This window comes from Alexandromys fortis, unplaced genomic scaffold (assembly GCF_014885135.2).
Source record: "Alexandromys fortis isolate MF-2015 unplaced genomic scaffold, M_Fortis_MF-2015_v1.1 scaffold_183, whole genome shotgun sequence".
In the NCBI taxonomy this organism is placed as follows: Eukaryota; Metazoa; Chordata; class Mammalia; order Rodentia; family Cricetidae; genus Alexandromys; species Alexandromys fortis.
This window is the reverse complement of record NW_026068079.1, coordinates 1,498,524-1,515,998: the sequence shown is the minus strand read 5'-3', so window position 1 is coordinate 1,515,998 and position 17,475 is coordinate 1,498,524.

Below are 17,475 nucleotides of genomic sequence, written 5' to 3'. Positions count from 1 at the left end.
TTGGGTGCCAAATGTATACAGCATAATAACCAGGCTAGCTTAGTATGAATCAGCAAATTTTAATGAAGGGATAGCTTACAACACCAGGGATCCAGCAATGAGCAGGAAATACAAAAAAAGGACCAGCGGGGCTCAAGCCCACCAGATTTATACATAAACATTAGCCCGAGGCAAACACGCCCCCATTGGGCGGAGTTTCCCCTACAAGGCAGAAGTGTGCCATTGTCATTGGTCCCTCAGTCTGTCCCAACTGTCAGCCATATTCAGAGGGACCAGTTTGTTCCCGTGCTCATTCATTCCCAGTTCAACTGGAGTTGGTGAGCTCCCATTAGATCAGGCACACTGTCTCAGTGTGTGAACTCCTCGTGGTCCTGACTTCCTTGCTCATATTCTCCCTCATTCCTCTCTTCAGCTGGACCTTGGGAGCTCAGTTCATTGCTCTGATGTGGATCTCTGTCTCTGTCTCCATCCACCAGATGAAGGTTGTATGGTGATATTCAAGATAGTCATCAGTCTGACAACAGGACAAGGCCAGTTCAGGCACCCTCTCCTCCACTGCCCAGGGTCCTAGCTGGGGTCATCCCCGTGGATTCCTGGGAACCCCTCCATCTTTATAAGCCAAGAAACCTAACAAAAATATTGAATAAGTACTCATAAAATGATTTAATAATTAAATTTAAGTTTTTGACTTTCCTTTTTAAGAACAAAGCAAAAATTAACCAAGAAAACAAATACTAACCTATGTAATATCCACCCTCTCCTTCTACCATCTATTATCTACAGTTACTTAGACTTAGGTCATTATCAACAAATTCAAAAGAATTGGCAGTAAAAATATAGCCAATCTACTCTGGAAGATGAATTCTCCTACTGTTCAGTGATCATGAATTGTAAAATGTTGCCCTCTGAGGTACCAACAACTGGTTTATTGATTCCCTGTACAGGACACCGAGACCATTAGCTATCAATAAGAAATATTTTTTGTATTGATATAGAAAAGTCTAGAGGTACGTTTAACTTTTAGTTTTCACAACTGAAGAGCTGTTACTGGAATACTGGGGCAGGAACAACAGTTCCCCCTAAATGCACTGTCCAACTAAAATAAGAATTTCTACTTCAAATATCAACAGGGTCACAAAGAGAAGCCCTGTCCTACAGAATACTTTACATGAATTAGAAGAACCCCACTCAGGGAGGGGAGAGGCATGGAGGGGAGCAGTGAAAAATGTAGAGCTCAATAGAAATCAATTAAAAAAAAAGGACCCCATTCTTAAGGATAGCAATAAATACACACACACACACACTGAGGTGTATTAGTTAGTGTTCTCAATGTGTTCACATAGAATTCATGTATATTTTATTTATTTTTATTTTTTTAATTTATTTATTTCTTTATTAATTAATTAAAGATTTCTGTCTCTTCCCCACCGCCGCCTCCCCTTCCCCCCCCCCCCCCAACCAAGTCCCCCTCCCTCCTCAGCCCAAAGAGCAATCAGGGTTCCCTGCCCTGTGGGAAGTCCAAGGACCACCCACCTCTATCCAGGTCTAGTAAGGTAAGCATCCAAACTGGAACTTTAAGATACCATCTTACACCTGTCAGAATAGCGAAAATAAAAAACACCAATGATAGCCTTTGCTGGAGAGGTTGTGGAGAAAGGGGTACACTTATCCATTGCTGGTGGGAATGCAAACTTGTGCAACCACTCTGGAAAGCAGTGTGGAGGTTTCTCAGGAAATTCGGGATCAATCTACCCATGGACCCAGCAATACCACTCTTGGGAATATACCCAAGAGAGGCCTTATCATACAACAAAAGTATATGCTCTACTATGTTCATAGCAGCATTGTTTGTAATAGCCAGAACCTGGAAACAACCTAGATGCCCTTCAATTGAAGAATGGATGAAGAAAGTATGGAATATATACATATTAGAGTATTACTCAGCAGTAAAAAACAAGGACTTCTTGAAGTTTGCAGGCAAATGGATGGAAATAGAAAACACTATCCTGAGTGAGGTAAGCCAGACCCAAAAAAGGAACATGGGATGTACTCACTCATATTTGGTTTCTAGCCATAAATAAAGGACATTGAGCCTATAATTCGGGTTCTTAGAGAAGCTAAATAAGAAGGAGAACCCAAAGAAAAACATATAGGCATCCTCCTGAATATTAACCTCCATGTATATTTTAAAGGTCATTTATTAGATTTTGTTGCACAATATAGACTTGGCAGTCCAATAATGGTAATGTGTAATCTGCTGAGACTGAGAATACAGAGGCTGCTCAGCTACATAGCTTCACTCATTAGAAGTATCAATATGGTGCTAATCGTCTAGAGGACTCCGAAAGAAGGGCCAAAGGAACTATGTCCTGGTGTCAGTGACAGATGGCAGTAACAGAGGCATCTATAGGGTGGATGCTTCTCCAGCGGAAAGTGAAGGTGGCCAGGCAAAAGCAATACTGCTTTTCTCTCAGTCTTCCTTGTAGTGTGGCTGCTCTGGACAAGCATCTCCCTGAGTTAATTGATCCTTTCAGGAAATAACCTCAAAGACACCCCACAACATCCCAGGCATCATATGTCTTAGCTAATCCCAGTCCAATCAAATTGACAAAGAAGATCAATCATCACAGTGGCTTTGGAGATTTTCCATTTAACACTTCATGCTTCCTTTTATTATAATTAAGAGCCAGGAATTAAATAATCTGTCTCCACTGTATGGCCCATTGTGAAGATCACCAAAATAGTTGAAAGTAGCTTAGTTTCCACTTAGATAACAGCCAATTAAACAATGGTGAGGAAGAGAAGCATACACTACTCAGAGATAATAAATACATGGGTTGTCATGCTTTAAGGTGAAGACATCCAGCCTGTACGTAGGGCTTAGCAGTTAATAGTGCATACTGCTTTTTTCAGAAAACCCGAGTTTGATTCCCAGCACGCACACCTGATCACCCACAACTCCCTATAACTCCAACTCCAGGATTATCCAAAACTTCTGGCCTCTGCAGGCACTACACACACACACACACACACACACACACACACACACACACACAAACACACACACGTGCATGTGCATGTACACACACACACATTTTAAAAAGTAGAGACAAATAATTAGGAAGTTTTCTAAAAATGAATACATGTTGTGATCTAGATATTTCATGACCCTAATTAGGAATGACCTGAATGATACTTTTAGCTGTCCCTGTGTATACCTGTGAAGTTTGTGTCTGTAATGCCTCCTTCCTTCTCTTTTATAATTACCATTGACATTTCCACTGAAAAAAATACATCTATACCATGGTAGAACTTTTGACTTTTAGACTTTTTTTTATCATGTGAAGACAGGTGTTGCAAGCTACCTATTTTAACTTTGTTTCCTTTAGAGTGAATTAACACAAGAATAGGAAATATTTAAGCTGATTCCTACTGAACTTGAATAGTTTTTAAGAGAATACCCACAAGTGCTCTACCTACTTCATTCCCACTGTATCTGCCCAGGTGTTCAGTTGATTGCTCTATTCTTAAGCAATTTCAATATCAGAATTAGGCACTGACCAAAAAGCTGTAGGAAGAAGGGAGTGGCTTGTTGGTTCCTTGCTGCCAGTTAGCTTAGACCCAAAATAATGACACAGAAACTGTATTAATTAAAACACTGCTTGGTCCATTAGCTCTAACTCATTCTTGGCTAACTCTTACATCTTAATTAAACCTATTTCTATTAATCTGTGCATCACCACATGGTCGTGGCCTACCAGCAAATTTCCAGGATGTCTGTCTCTGGCAGCTCCATGGATTCTCTCTGTTTAGGCCTGTCTTTATCCCAGCATTCAGTTCTGTCTTCACCACCTACCTAAGTTCTGCCGTGCTATAAGTCCAAAGCAGTTTCTTTCTTCATTAATGGTAACCCCACATCAGAGAGGAAGTTAGAATATTTGTGTTCTCATTTACTCTCTGCTCATAACTGATAACTTTGGTGATAGGAAGACATTTTTTCTCCACTTTTAGTCTGTCTCCTCATTTATAAAATATGAGAAAGGGATTAGGTCATTCATAAAGGCACTTTTAGATCTAAAGTCTAAAATTCTAGTTAATTTAAGAACTTCTTTGAAAGGTAAATTAAGCATCCAGTATAGCCAGAAGGTGGTGCTCCAGTACCATGATGATACACCATTAAGGAGTCACACAATACTGCCCCTGTGGGCACGATGGGCTTCCAAGAATCATACAAGGTCACTTCTAGACTCTCTGGTTGATTGAGTAAAGTTTCCTCCCTTATTATTCAACATATCTTTGTGTGTGTCTACAGTGGAGAGCCTTTGCTCTACCTCTGTAGGGAAAGACACACATTCCTACTCAAATGTTTCTCTGTTGGTCAGTACATAAATGTTGACATTGATTGGAGATGGTTGGTGGCATTACATACATGTAGAGATATGTCAGTGTGAGACAAACTGCTGCATTGTGTAGTCTTGATTTCTGGTACCAGCTCTGCCATTTGCTCACTGTTTAACTTCAGGAAATGATCCTGTAGTTTGCTTTAGTTACCTCCTCTGCAAATGATTACATTGGATGAGATCAGCAGTTACCAAATTTATATTTTGGCAAACAAAAGCAGTGGAAAAGAACCTTTTCTTAAATAAAGTTATAGATGAAATTCCCACATATAAATAGTTCTCCAAACTCTTTACATTATGAGTGACAGAAATTGAATTGAAACAAGCTTAGAAGTAAAACAGGAAATATATTGCCTTAAATAACTAGAAAATCTAAGTAGAAAAAAATATAACAATGTCAGACATGGCTGGTGGAGGGATCAAAAGCTGTCATCAGAGATCCACATCTCCATTTTCTATGTACCTATGTGGACTTGGCTCCATTCTCAAAGCGAACCTCAACATGTGGTGGCAAGATGACTAGAAATCAAGGGGGAGGAGAGCTCTGATCCCTCTCTGGTTCCCATCTCTGCATCAGTCACTAGGCAAATTCAAGGTAATGGTGTACTCCTGCGGTTAGAAAGATGAAGTGATGAGCGGTCCTTCTAGACAGTCCTGTCAGAATATCACAGAACCAGAAAGGGGACAGAACTGCTGAGAGAATGAAAGAAAGGATGTGAAACGAGGAAGAAAGATCAGTAATCACTAAAAGAGCAAAGGAGGCCAGAACTGCTCTTACTGGACATGAAAGATTTGTTTGTTTGTGGTTTTGGATTTGATCACACAACTATCTTCGATAACTACCTAGTTACTGAGCAGAACCCAAAGAAATGGACTAGGTTTTCTGCAAATGCTCTTGTAGTTTTTAAACCCTAGATCAGTAAACAACAAAGCAAGCTTAATCATATGACCAGTCCCTTTACTATACTAATTCCGTCACATCCTTATGCTCTTTGAGTTTGCTACTTAGAAAACAAACAGACTTTGCTGTCTCTGCTAGAGTGTTTTCTCATTGTCCAAAACATGTTGTAACCCCTTTAGGTTATTCACCGTCTTAACATAGGGTAGCAAACTCAGAGAGAACTCTATTATTCAGATGTAAAAAGCAGTAAGTATAGAAGTCAATTGTCAGAGGACTGATGTAAATTGTTATTTCTATGAGCATTCAATGAAATCACTTTGTCTAGCAGCTATTTTCATTGGAAGACACACATCCAGAAAATAAAAACTTTATTCTACATTCCAGGGTATCATTTTAGTAGTGGAGCCAAACCTCAAAGCCCAGCATGCTGCTTCCAAGCCCATTTTCTCTAATTTGTGCCTCTTCACTGAATATTTAAACCAACAATGATTAATGACAACAAATTTCAAATCATGCTGCTTTCCTTTTTAATTATTTCTGTGTATCCTCACCTTTAGTGATGGCATGGTCCTTTTTGTATAACAAGCACTATCCTAAGGACCCAGCGTAATCCCCCACTACACTATGATTTTCATTTTAAGTACCCAAACTTATATCTCTGGCCCCTCTTCTTGTTCCTAGTCTTTTTTCAAACAGTTCCCGTCTGGAGTAATACCCCTTTTCTGTTTTCCTTTCTGTCATTAACTCCCTACTTAAGATTTGATTCATGGGTCACACTTTTTGATGAATCCTGCAATATACCTTCTTCCTCAAAGTGGCCTAGGCCCTACCTAGAACCTGGGCATGTTCGTGGCATGTCTAGCTTATTTCTGTGATTATTTTACTGACTTGAAATGACCTTTTGAGTACCATTTGTGAGTGGCATGTTTTTGTTGTGTGCATGGTTTTTTGTTTGCTTTGCTTTGCTTTTAGGCCAGGCTGACCTGAAATAATATGTAACCTAGGACAGCCATAAGCTTGCTGCAATGCCCCTGATTCAGTCCCCTGAGTACTAAGATTACAGGTCTGAGCCACTGCACTGCCAGGCATTTTTAATAAATAAATTGTAATGATCTTAGACTTAGGGGTTTCTGAGACAAACAGCTTGTTTATTGGTTTGTTTGATTGGTTTTTGCGAACCTCAGAACACACAGACCTGTCTATATTAATGATTCTCTTCATTGAAGCCAAAGCAAGGATCCAGAATTATTCTCTATGCCATAACATTGTCATTACCCCTTGACTGAAGTTGGTCAATAAGTAGAAACCTTATTTACCAGAATACTCTATATGTCTATCAAAAGGTAAAGGTTCTGTATTACAGTATGTCCTACTGACATACTTCAGAGGACCCTTTAGAAGACCTTATGGTTACATTTTTGCACAATATGATAAATATTATTATCAGACAATGAATCTGCCAAAGCACATGTACTATGACATTTATCAAATTTCTTACCTTGCTAGCATTCTCAGTTTTAGTACTGATTATGCAGTGAAATATTGTGTTTCATTTGCCTGTATTATCATAGTGATAGCATGCCATCAGGTAGCTTTACACAGGGAAGTAATAACTAAGTTACATACGTTTATCACAGCACTAATTTCTCTCACTCATATTGTTCTATTTTTAAGTTTCTTGCAAGAGAGATGCCAGGGTACAATCCACCTTGGAATTTTCTATATCTTCCTCTAATTCTCTCTTCATTTGAAAAGTGTCTTGCCGGATATATGTGGTCTACTAAAAGAAGTGAAAATAAGACATATCAAAATTATCTTTCAAAGTTCTTCTAAAAATATTCTGTGTGAAATATGTATATTTGTGTGTATCTTCATAAAGAGAATGATAATGTTCTCATTCTCTCAAAGCCTGGCCTAAATAAAGTATTTCTTGAATTAGCAATTCAAGTGGTGGCTTTTAATTCTATAAGTGAAATAACTTAATAAATTCTAAATTGTATTTTAGCTTGATTCATTGCCCATTAGAGAAAATCTTTATGTGGTTTCACAGGTACCATTAACTGGGCCAAAAACATGTTTGTCAAGGTCATTGAATCTAGCGGGGAACGTAGTACAATCAGCTAGGTGCATACAATATCAAACCGCAGCCTAGGCTCCTCATCTTGTGCCCATAATCAGCGCATCTCTCAACTGTTGCCAGGGAAAACGTCTTGTTACAGTAAATGGTCATTAATATATAGACCCACACCGGGACAATGTGCAGGTAATGAAACACTGTTAAGTGTTCAAATCTAAATGAGACATCCATATCAAACCTCTTTCTCCCAAGGCTCAGAGCTCATCATGAAAGTGGAGTAAGAAAAATTGTAAGAACTACAGGTAGTATCTGTAGTAAACAATTTTTTTGCTGACCATAACAAAGTGGTTGCATACATGAATTCATAGCAACTGGGGTTGTATGAATAAGATCTTTGTAAGATCAAGCTAACTAAAACGTAAACATGAACTGGAGAGGGATCATGAAGTTCCACCCACATCTAAGGAGCTATTGGCAACTTATGGCTGCTTGAGGATGGAAAGTCAGTTTTATTCAGGAATGTGGCTTGTATTAGTCAGGGGACCATAGAGAGACAGAACTGACAGAAATGATGAGTGTATATTAAAGGGGGATTTATTAGAATGTCTTAGAGGCTGTGATCCAACTAATCTTGCAATTTTTGTCCCCCATTGGAAAGGCCACAAATCTAGTAGTTGTGTCTCTGAGGGTAGATGTCTCAGGACTCTTCACTATAGAATTGAATCTTGAAGAAGTAGTTCTAATACCAGTGAAAGAATGCCTCAACAGCAGGATGATGAACTTGCCAGCAAAAGTGAGGGTGAGAAATAACAAAAGCTTCTTTCTCGCATGTTCCTTTATGTGTGTTGTTATCAATAGGTATGACCCAAATTTAGTGTAAATCTTACCACTCCAAATGATACAATGAAGTAAAAATACCTCCATATATGCCAGTGACTTCTGTTTTAGTTAACTGCAGGTATAGTCAACCAAGATTAACCATCAAACAGCTCTTGAGAGGCTACCCATCTTCAAGTGGATGGTCCTATACCCATTTATACAAGCAGAACTAAATGAACTCAGTGATTATTATTTCCAATAATTCGTACATTTATCCAAAAATCTCCTTGAAAGTAAAGAAAGCATTCACACAAATCCCATTGGATGGAAAAGAACAGTTGCTAACTCCAGATGAGATAGGAGATTAATATCTAGACTATATAAAGATATGGAAAAACCATAAAATTAGCAAGCTGGTTAATGAACTAAGAAGTTCTCAAAAGAAGAAATATAAATGGTTAATAAATCTTTGAAAACAATGCTCAAAAACCTTTAACCATTAAAGGAATGCAAATTAAAATTGCCTTGAGAATTCTTCTTACTCCAGTCAGAAAGGCCATCATCAGGAGATAAATGACAGCAAACACTGCTGATCTAGGTAAAGAAGAATGCTAATGTAGTACCTTATGTAGTAGCTTATGATTCTAGTGCAAATGGAAACGGGTGCAGCCAGTCCTATGTCATTTGGATGTTTTTCATAAAAACTACATATAGAATATGATATGGTCAACCTCTATCAGTTATGGGTAGATATACAAAGGAATCCAATTCCACATAGTGGGAGGATACACACCTGTTTACTGTTGTGTAAACAATAGTTGAGAAATGGAGCCAGCCTAGCTTGTGAGTAACAGTAGATGAGTATATAAAGAAAATTCAGTTAATGTGCACAGTGAAATTTCTTCATCAGAAAACAAATGAAATGGTGAAATTTGAAAGAAAATAAATGGATCTGAAGATCATTATCTTTAATAAATAATCCTATCTTAGAAACAAGAGTATTTCTCTCACATGCAGGACCAATATTTAAGTGTGTGTGTGTGTATGAGTGTGTGTGTGAGTGTGTGTGTGTGTTAATTTATGGACAGGTCTTAAGAGTAGCAAATGCACCTAACAAAAGAAGAAGGAGGAGGAAGGAGAGGGATAAAAGAGAAGGTAATAGAATACATGTTACATGAAAGCAGAAAGAAGGATTGTTTGAAAGCAGAAATAGAACCACCAAGAGTTATTACAAAGTATATGGGTGGGAAGGAAGATATTTAAAGAGGATAATGAATAAAAATAAATTAAAATAACACACACATATATATATATACATGTCATATATAATATATAAACACATATATGAAAATTCTATAATGAAACTTATTCATCTGTATGCTAACCTAAACATTATTTTTTTTTAAATCCAAAATGTTAATATATGTTATGTCAAAAATGAACACTTAAAATGTGTTAAGTAAAAAATCAGACAAAATTTATCCTATGTATCATTCCATTCCCACAAAACATTCAGAATAATTCCAACAAAAACAAGATTAGTGGTTGCCAGGATCTGGTAGAAGAGACTGGGAAAATAAATGGGCATTCTCACTTGCTTTCTGCTGCTGTGGTAAAACACTGGCAAAAATCAAGCTATGGGAGGAAAGGATTGTTGTCGTCTTACAGACTTTAGTTCATCATTGAGGGATGTCAGAGCAGAAACTCAAGCAGGGACGGAACTCGAAGCAGGGGCCTTGGAAGACTGCTGCTTACTGGCTTGCCTCCTCTTGCCTGCTCTCTCAACTCTCTTAACCAGCCAAGCCCAACATTCCTAGGATTGTACCAATCACAGTGGTTTGAGTCTTCCTACATCAGTTAGCAATCTAGAAATGGTCCAAAGACATGCCCAGAGGACAACCTTTGCTTCCCAAGTCTGTCAAGATGACAACTAGCATCACAGTAAATCAGTTATTGTTCTTTGGATTGATGGAAATGAATGCAAAAATAAATTTAGAATTTATTTATTTTGTGTGTGTTTATGGGCTCACTCACATGTTTGCATGACACCGTGTTGGTTCAGTCCTTCTATTATTTAGGTTTAGAATCAAACTCAGTTTTTCAGGATTAATGACAAGTACCTTTGACTGCTAAGCTATTTTGTTATCAAGGAATTATAAATTAGATGAAAATTTATTACTATGTGAAATTCCCCTTAAAGTATTTTTTGAAAACTATTTATGTATTTTATCAAGAAACAAGTGAGATTATTATTTAAAGGTAATATTTAAAATTCTACTAACATTATAAAATAGTTAACTATATACTCATAATATACATAGAGACTATACTACAAGACTGCATTACTGGAAGTCATTAAAGGCCTACAAAATTGGAGAAATGTACAATATTCATGGATGAGACATGAATACTTCTTATACCCAGAGCCAAGTGGAGCTTGGAGAATCCTTCAGAAGAGGAATAGACAGAGACCCACATTGGAGCACCGGACTGAAATCTCAAGGTCCAAATCAGGAGCACCAGGAGAGAGAGCACGAGCAAGGGACTCAGGACCGCGAGGGGGGCACCCACACACTGAGACAATGGGGATGTCCTATCAGGAACTCACCAAGGCCAGCTGGCCTGGGTCTGAAAAAGCCTGGGTTAAAACTGGTCTCGCTGAATATAGCGGACAATGAGGACTACTGAGACCCCAAGAACAATGGCAATGGGTTTTTGATCCTACTGCACCTATTGGTTTTGTGGGAGCCTAGGCAGTTTGGATGCTCACCTTACTAGACCTGGATGGAGGTGGGTGGTCCTTGGACTTCCCACAGGGCAGGGAACCCTGATTGCTCTTTGGGCTGACGAGGGAGGGGGACTTGATTGGGGGAAGGGGAGGGAAAGGGGAGGCGGCTGTGGGGAAGAGAGAGAAATCTTTAATTAATTAATAAAGAAATAAATAAATTTAAAAAAAGAAGAGGAATAGAAAGAATTGTAGAGTCAGAGAGGTAGAGGACCTTACACAAACCAGAGAACCAACTGACCTGGGCTCATAGGCTCACAGAGACTGAACAGACAACCAGGGAACCTACATGGCACTGAACTAGGCCCTCCAAATATGTTTGAGATTTGTATAATATTATATTCTTGCTTAAAATAAATAAGTAAATAAATATTCTTGTGTAAAATAAATAAATAAAATTAATACTACTACTACTACTAAATTATAACATATTCCATAAAACAATTTTCCAAGTTTATGTTCCTTCAAGTCAAGCTTTGTCTGTCATTTGGAACTCTGAATCATAATGTTTGGGGACAAAGCTTTTAAGATTCTTAGTCGCTTTTTTAAAATTAATTAATTAATTTATTTATTAAAGATTTCTGTCTCTTCCCTGCCACCGCCTTCCATTTCCCACCCCCTCCCCCAATCAAGTCCTTCTGCACTTACTGGCTTTGTGGGAGCCTAGGCAGTTTGGATGCTCACCTTACTAGACCTGGATGGAGGTGGGTGGTCCTTGGACTTCCCATAGGGCAGGGTACCCTGATTGCTCTTAGTCGCTTTTATGGAAACTGTGAGGAAGATTTAAAGTCAAAACCACAAATATATGTGATGTCTCACAGTGGACCTCAGATCGCACGCAGCCTCACATTTTGCTCTCAATTCTTAGGGATTGATTTTCTCCAGCATTTGTTTCTTACTTTTATACTCACATCCTACTTGGAGTTGCAGAGCCTTAGGCACTTTTATTTCCAAACTTTGTATGTCTTGGGTTGAAAATAGCTTCTCTAAGCTCTGCTTGGAGATGAAATAGGTCTTGCTTTAATTGTGTCTCTATTCCCTTAATGAGCAGATAATCAATAGAGTCAATATTATTCCTGAAAATTCCCTTGGTGAGATCCACGAACTCATTGGCTTATATTTTATTTTCCTTAAAAGTTCCTCTCTACCACAGGCAGCAATGTTTCTATTCATCATACAGGCCATTTCTCAGCAGTCTCCAGCAGTAATTTCCACACTTCTCTGACACACTTTTCACTTTCTCCAACAAGAGTTCCTGACCACCCTCTGGCCTCTGTTTGTCATCCAGTATAAACACTAAAGCAAAGCTTTCTTTATATTTATAGACAACTAATCTATTCTTTCAGTTAAATATTGGTAGCAAACATCCTTCTTGATTTTCTGTGTTTTATGAATCATAAATAATTTTTGAATTTCTGATTTGGTTGTCAGCTGGTGGTTCTTATTCTTTATACAGCACACACTAGGTCTGTAGTGAAGATCTCAAATTGTAATACCCAAGGTAAGTCATCCAAATACGAGGAGATCACAGTGCTACTGGGGAGAGTCTGCTGGGGAGACTGCTAGATGACATCTGGAGAGTCTTAGTTCTTACCCATACTATCATCATCATCACCATCAGTAGCATCAACATCATCATCATCACCATCAGTAGCATCATCATCATCATCACCATCATCATCATCATCAATCAGTAGTCTAGTTCAAACTTAGATACATAGTTTCTCTGATTTAAACAAGAAACCTCTGAAGAGATAGACATAGATTGGGATAGAGTCTTTTCAATCACATTTTTTTGACCAAGGGCAACTCAGAAGATTAAACCAGGTTGAAATCTGAGAGAATTAGACACTTTTGATTTAAAGACTATCATGAAAGGTTTAGAGATACAAGGAATTTCTGAACCCATCTTTGGTGACAATCTATTGTGCTGTATTATCCTTTAAATTCTGAAATTTTTCTGACAGAAGTATTAATTTCCAACCCTTTATTTTTCCTTATTTTGACTTTTTTTTTCTATAGCACAACTACAGGAATTCCATGTGTGACATTTGGGAATTAATGGGATGTAAACTATGAAAAGATGACCCTGGCAAGTACTCATACTGAATGGGAGTGGATTATCTGGAACTCCCAGTAAGAAAATGCAATGTTTTCCCCCAAAGATTTTAGGATGAATATCATAGAAATGTTTAAACACATTACATTTCTTTTCTCCCATAGAATTCTTAATACTTTGTTGTACAGAATAAATATCTGTGATTCTATGGAAAAGTGGATTCCATTGGTAAAAGGCTCATCAGAGTCCTTGATGGCTAACATGTGACAGGAGTCATGATAAATGATATATGCCAAATCTCACATTCCTTTAAGATTAGAACCCCTTGTGTCAGCATCTTAAAAAATGAAGTTTCATGGGGTATGCACTGGTTTGTTCTGGTTTAGTTCAATGAATATCAAGAATTCGAGGTTCATACTGTTTGAATCACTTGCTAGTGCCAAGTAAGAGCAGAAATTTGGGCAAGTCTCTGGGTTAGTAACCCAAAGAAAACTCCATTGCTCTTCTCATGGCTGAGGTGTGAACACATACCACAAAAACACTATTTTTCATGCTACTTTAAGTTCCTTGATTTTTTTTATTCCATTCAACCACACCCAGCCCATTAAATAAGATTCTGAAATTGAGGGCTGATGTAAAAGGAGGCTCCTGGAAAATAACACCCAGTGAGCATCCATCACATTAGAATATCAACAATACTTTCCCTATGTTCAGAAACTCATCACATGATTAATAAGCACTATCAGGACTCTGTCCTTGCCACAGATCTCGTAGGACCATTTGATGGTTGTTTACTGGAGCTATTTTTTTATATTTTGCAGAAAAGAAGCACCCATATATGTTATAGAAATCTTTCATTGTACCAAAGCTATCCACTAGATAGTACATTCTTCCTCCATGAAAATGCACACAGTTGAGTACCTATATGTATTTTTCAGACAACCTAAGTTTTTTGGACACATTCTCCTTAACCAACTTGGAGTTCTGGTCCTGTGTAAAAATGTTCCACCCTTTCATATTTTCCAGACAGTGTCTAGCCAGGATGGAAACTAGCACAGACCTGGGTATTTGGCAAAGGAAATTACATGTGGACCTCTTAGAGCTAAGAGGTGATGTCACAGATTAAGATGAAGACTGTGTTGCCTGATGTCTTTATGGCTAGAAACTAGTGAGATGGTATAGACAGAGTATTAGCCTTGGTATGAGGAGATGTGGACTCCAGTTCTAGTATATTTACTGCCTGTCTGTTTGACTCTGAGAATACCACTTTACCACACTTTGTTAAGATTCCTCACAGTAGATCTAGATCTAACAATGTAAAAAGTTAATATTTAAATCAAATGAAAGGATTTCTTTACTAGGTAAGAGATATGTGGTCATCAACATCACTAAAATACAACCATGATTGGTCATAAAAAGAAATAGTTTTATTCTTGGACTAGATGGCCAATGATAGAACTGTTCTGTAGAAGAAACTGAAGATTTACTTAATTTTGCTTGATAGGATCATTCACTACTACAGACTATTGTAGTTTTTTAATACCTTTTTAAAATTATGTGAATGTGCGGAAGGCTCATTCCCATGAGCACAGGTGGTACTCAAGGAGGCTAAAAGTATTGGACACCCTAGAGTTAAAGTTATAAGCAGTTGTGAATTGCTCAACATGGATGTTGAGAAACAAATTCAGGTTATCAACAAAAGCAGTAAGTATATGTTTTCAGCTGCTCAGTAATACCTCCAGTATCTTATTTTATATGTTCAAAACATTTCTGGCTTCTTTGTACACAGTAGAAGAATGGGGTCCAGTTAGGAGGCCATACAAATCCATCTAGGTAAGAAGGGGTGGTAGCTTGGGTTATGCTGATGATATTCTGTATTTGGACAATGTAAGAATCATGCACAGGTTTATTGATGACAACTGTGAAATTATGCATCAAGGACTAAGTCTAAGAATCAAGTTTTAGCATTTAGAGTGGTTTCTTCTCTCCATATTGAGTGGAAAGCAGAGGCTGGGAATAGAATGTGTTCTATTTGTGATAGAAATGAGCACCCTTTTCTAAACATGTGCCTTGGAAAACTTGTAAGCATAAAAATCAAAGAGATTAAACATATGAATTTAGGTTTCAGAGAGGAAGTTTGGACTGAATATAATGATGAAGAATGACAACTATTTAGAATGGGAAGCTTCAGAGAAGGGCATTGTTGGAACTGACTCATGAAAGTGCCTAGGGTTCACAGACTGAGATGTAGAGAATGAATATGAAAGTGAAAATTATTAGAAATATAGAAAACTGGGTCAGACCTAGTGTTTGTGATCCCTTAGCATCCAAGCTAAGAGCACAGCATTTTTAATACCAACACAGTCTTCTCTATGGAGACATGGCTAGCCATTTCACATCAATGGACATTAGGTTCTAAGCAACAGACATTCAGCTAAGGTTGTTTGAGGCTAAAGAGCCAAACATACAAGTTATTCTTTTCCATCTCGTACTAGAGAAAAATCAAATTCCCTTCTTTCCCCCAGAATAACATTGAATAAATTAGTATTTGTCTTTTTCCATGTCTGGCAACCTAATCCATCATAATTTAGTTCAGACATCAGTGTCACAACCCAAGAGACAAGGATAGATTATAAGTAATTTAGAGGTTCCTTGTCATATTTAATTTGTCTTTGGCTGAAGATACCGAGTTGATTTTTAAACTTTTTATTTTAAGTCAGTTCCAAAAATAAGGCATGATGTCTTTTTTTGGATGTTGCCCAAAATGAGCATACTTCTAGCTCCATGGAAGCCCATGATTCATGTTGCTTTAGAGTTCATCATATCAGGATGCCTTTGAATTTCTCTACATGCAGTTTTCACCAAGTGGATCGTTGTCTGCGTCTATCTCTTCACTGTCTAGTTTGATATCTTTACTTCAGATTTATTATGTTACTTTCTATAATTCCAATATCAAGTTAGTGGCTTAGTGACCTAAATCAATGAAAATTTATTATTTTAAATAACAGATGAATGAGAGGTTGGTGTGGATATTAATAGGTTAAAATTAAGTTGGTAGAGACTGATTTTCAATTTAGAGATTCTAAGGAAGAGCTCGACTTGGTTCCGTGTGGCTATAATTAAGTTTGTCCCTTAACTGATTATGTGTTTGTGATTTAGACCTTTGGGTAGAGGTCAGGTTGTAGACATTTGAGAGGTAGAGACTAGTGAGAATGCCTTTGTTCACCTAAGCTCCTCAGTGGGTTTGTAGAATCCCAACCTCTTACTCCCTGTCTGTTTACTTCATCTCTTATCTCTGTTTTTGGTTCTCCCACCCTGATATATATTGAAAGATATTCATCAGAACTGAGCATATGCTAGGATCCTGCCTTGAATCTTGAGAAATATGAGCAAAATTGCTCATTTTCCTTATAAAATTCTTCTGGTCTCAGTTATTGTTATACTAAAAAGAAAGTAGTATGCATGTGATTGAGTACCCAACTCTTCTTTTTTGTTTAGAAATTTTTCATTTTACATACCAAATGCAGAGCCCCCTCCCTCCCTTTCTTCTGTTTCCACCTTCTTCCTTCCTACCCCCATCCACTCCTTAGAGGGATAAAGCCTCTCTTGGGGAGTTAACACAGTATGACAAACAAAGTTGAGGCAGGACCAAACCCAAGTCTCCTTTAGCTTGCTAAGAAGTGGGACCATTCCTCAGCATCTAGAGCTAAAACTGAAGACCATGTTATCAAATTCTTCCATATCACTATCTCTCCTGCTTCTTTCTCTGACTCAATTCTGATCAGGCCCACACTTCCTTTCTCTTTTATTCTGTGATTAGATCCTGTTCACCAGGTAACCCAGGCCATCTCTCCACCTCATGGACTTTCATCATATTGGCAATGATAATGCCACTCTTACATTCAAAGTAATCAATTCACGGGTTCTAAGGGAGTGGGGTTCTGTGTGGGATATTATTCTCCGTGGGACATTGAAAAAGAACAGCATGCTTTTACCCATGATACAACATCCTGATTCCAAAAGCAAGACTTCTGGCCTCATTTTTTTTCCACACTGAAAACAGAGCCATCATAAAAATGTATACAGTTCATATAAGAAGGCAGCTAGCTTGTAACCGCAGAATGGCATATCAGGAGTAAGAAAATCTCTGTGATACCATTACATAGATGTAGAGGCTTGTTCCTTCAATTTGAACTGTATGTCACTGACCAAATTGTATTGACTCTCTGAACCATGGTTTGCGAAAATATAAAGTCAAAAGTGCTGGGCCTACTTCTCAGTGAGTATTTAAGACATTGGTGAAACACAGAGCATACATGGTGTTCATCTGTATAAAATGCCCATGAGAGGGTGTCATGTGCCTCTGTGCAGTGCTCAGATGAGTAAACAGGCACTAGACATGTAGAGGAGGAAAACTGGGAGAAAGTTATGCAG